Consider the following 4,069-nt stretch of genomic DNA (forward strand, 5'->3'; position numbering starts at 1 on the left):
GATAATGTAGAGAAGCGGTAAGCGAGTAATGTTCGCTGGTTAAGGTATTTATCTTAGATGGTCAGGGTAGCATTCTAAATAGTACTATTTAGCAAGGCCGTATTGCTGGGTAGGTCTTTGGCTGTTTAGCCTGGGTCAGGTTTGCGCCTTAGTCAATGAAAAAAGCCAAGGCTATTTAATGCATTTTACTGCTTCAAGAATTTATTTAGTATGTCTTTTGGTGCTTACATTGCCTATACAGGTCGACATCCCTTCCCAACTCGGGTTTAAATCATCGTTGTCTAGTCAAGTGGATTCCTAGGCAGCGGTCCCATAATCTAAACATATATAGCTGCTTTACACTCCACTTTTGACCGAGCACTATCTAAGACTGTAATCAAGCTACTTCCACTCGAGTTACTCTGTCCAAACCAGCTAAAGAGGCTCCTGTAATGAACTATCTCTTGAACGCTAGCCTCTAAGGAGCTCTGATAGTCATCCCCATTTTTATGGGCTCTCGGCCCTACTGTAAAACCTAAAAGGTCTTCCTAGACCACCTCGCTACTAAAGTGGTGAGTTTCACTCACTAACAAGTAGAGGTGTGTACTTAAATGAGGTTTAACCATGTTACAGATATGCTCAGTGAAATGGTCCTAATTTAAGCATGATAAGGGGAACGTAATAACTATATTTAAACCCTCAGCAAGAACGCTGACTCTTTGTCTAGCACTCGTGTGTATATTGGAGCTAGTCTAATCAACTTTGGGTAAACAGCTAGTGTTCCTCCCTCAATGCTCAGCTCTAACTGCCTGACCAAACGAAACATGGCCGCTTAATGAATGGTGCTATCTCATTATACCAGTAAATATACAGAGATGTTGCTAGCTGTATATTAGGCCTGTGGTTGCTTATTTTTATCTCCTCTGCTTAATTGTTTGTAGATCTAGTGATACATCTGCTTAATTGTTTGTACATCTAGTGATAAAGTTTAAATGGATGTTTACCACTGGTCATTTTGACCTATTCAATTTGCTTAGTTTCAACTGGTCAGTAAGCATATAGATAATAAGTATATCTTTGCTAACTGTTGCACAATAACACTTGAAACTGTTTTTACCGTTCGTGGCTGCACTAAGCTAAGTAGCACATTAGTTGAATTTTTACTGTATTCCTAGTAAATGTGATTATTGTATGCATTGTTCCTTTGTAGTATTTTTCTAATGTGTCTTTTGCCTTATTACTTATAGCATCTCCTTCTCTTTCTCCCCTCTGTTCTCAGCTCCTCTACCAACTGGTCTGTATTGGGTCTTGGAACTCACACCCTGTTTAGGACTGGTGCCTCCACTCCACATCTAAGGAACATTACCAAACCTCTTTTAGGAGTCTTTCCCTAGGAAAGACACAAGAATGTACGTTTTATACTGCCTGGAACTTAAAGCTACATTTGTCATCTTATCACTTAGTGCAACCTGTAAAACCCAAAGACAGGATAGCCAGCAGCCAAACCTTTCCCCCTCTCAACCAACAGACTAAAATAATCTCATTCCCCTCCCCAATAACCTGCCTTTACTTTTGAGCTGCAAGCCCTGTGAGTAGCCCTGGCTGCAGTACCTGCTGTAGCCACTAGATGGCTCCCCTCTCCCAGGTCTTCCCCCTCTGAAATTATTTCTACTTTGTGCCATTTCTCACTCTATCAACCACTAAACTCCCTACTTTACCCTCTTTTAGCCCCTATCCTTCTCCACACTTCTACATTCTTCTCAACTATATTAAGCATTACCTCCTTCTTAACATCTCCGTCAAACTGTTCAAACTACTATCTCCTTGGAAAAACTCACCTTAACAATCAGCACTCCACTGATTGTTTTACCCGACTCTTGCCTTCTTTGGCTCTTCCCGCTCCGTTCGCCCTTCGGGCTCACTTCGCTCCCCTGCCCTGCCTCCAATTCCCACCCACCCCCAGTGTGTCTACACTTATACCCTCATAACCACACCCCCTTTACCTAAAACCAATCATACACTCACTACGAGCCACACCCCATATCTATATCTCCACTCCCCTCAAATATAAATCTCCTCCCACTACCACCAGCCTATTATCCCAAAAGTTAACCCCTACTCTTCTCCTTCTCCTCAAATACCCACTACTCATTCATCTACCATGCCTTACCAACAACAATGTTTACTAGTACTCTCACTATTGACTACTCTTACCACTACCTACCTCTTAACCTCCTATGAACAACCCATTTTCTCTACTCTTATCATCCCTTCCAAATACACTACAACATCTTTTCCAGCTTTATCCACAAGCTTTCTCAATGCCATCTATAAGCCCAGCTACTTTCAAGCTAAATATCATCGACTAATTCATATTAAATACTCAATACTTAACAATAGAAAGCTATTCGACTACCATTGTAAAACTCCCCAATACTACAGCTTTACTTCACTCCACTCCTTAATAGATGGAGACATTCATCCCAACCCAGGCCCAAAGACTCACCCATCCCCCACTAACAGTAACCAATATAATTCAATCCTCTTACCATCAACCAAATCCTCTAAAGCACTCTTAATAGCCCATCTAAACATACGTAGTATATGCAACAAAATACCTCAAATTCATGCTCTTCGGGATGTGCACCAATTCGACATCCTCTGCTTAACTGAAACATGGCTCAAACCCACAATAAAAGATATTGAAATTATCCCCCCAGGCTATAATATCATTCGACAAGACCGCATAAATAAAAAAGGTGGAGGGGTAGCAATTTTCTATAAAGCAGGACTACAAATCAGCAAAATAAACCATAAACTATCCTCAGAAAACAACATAGAAATAATTATTTCTAAATTACAGTTTAACCACCAAAAATCAGTTAACATCATCTGCACTTATCTTCCACCAGGTAAAAATCACACAATACTAGAAGACCTACTAAACTGGCTTTCCTCAAATCTCCCTCAAGAAACAATACTACTAGGAGACTTTAATATTGACTGGAATTCATGTAACAATACCAATCCATCCACCCTGATCAACCTGTATGGCTTCTCACAAGCTATAAACTCTGCAACTAGAACAAATAAACTTAATAATAAAGAAAGCATCCTGGATTGGATACTAACAAATTGTCCACAGCAAAACTACACAACAGGAACCCTCCCAGATGACCTTAGTGATCACTCTCTAATATATATAATCAGACATAAAACAAATGTAAATATCTCTATTCTACACAAAACTGCCCGTAGCAAAAAACATTTTAACCAAGAACTCTTCCTAACTGAACTTAAACAATGCAACTGGTCACCACTTAAGTCCCTCCCAATAAATGAAGCAGTAAATTACTTCAATACTACTTTCCTAGCAATCCTAGACCATCATGCCCCAATGCGTTCCATAAGAATGAAAAATAAACCAGCACCATGGCTCACAAATCAGACTAAGAAGCTAATCCTTAGCAGGAACAAATATTGGGCTAAATGGTGTACCACAAAAGACAAAATTGATCACCAAACTTTTAGGCAACAAAGACACATAACAAAAAAAGCTGTCCTACAAGACAAAAATAACTTTTATATCCAACTTCAAAAATCATCCCTTCAGCAACCACAAAAGTTCTGGTCTACTATAAACAGACTTCTATCCCCATGTAAAGTAGCCACACCTAATCCACTAGACTCCAACCCCGACTGTCCAACACAAATAGCAAATGCTTTTAATACTTTTTTTACTTCTGCTGTACTAAATCTAGCAAATCAACAAAACCCTGATACCTCCAATTTGTCCAGCACAAACTCCATTCCTCCCTCTTTCCACCTTGAACCTATATCCACCTCCTATATCTCTTCCTTACTTCAAAAATTAAAACCTACTACCCCCTCAGCCGATAAATTACCAGCAGAATACCTCCAACTAGGAGCCTTAGCCATTGCCTACCCAATCTCCATATTGATCAATAGAACCATAAAAGAAGGCACTATCCCATCAATTTGGAAAATCTCACACATTATTCCTCTTCACAAAGGTGGTGACTCCACTGAGTACTCTGACTATCGTCCCATAGCTCTACTGTCTCCACTT

Source organism: Protopterus annectens, chromosome 2.part0, assembly GCF_019279795.1.
Source record: "Protopterus annectens isolate FY-2018-M chromosome 2.part0, PAN1.0, whole genome shotgun sequence".
NCBI classification, from domain to species: domain Eukaryota; kingdom Metazoa; phylum Chordata; order Ceratodontiformes; family Protopteridae; genus Protopterus; species Protopterus annectens.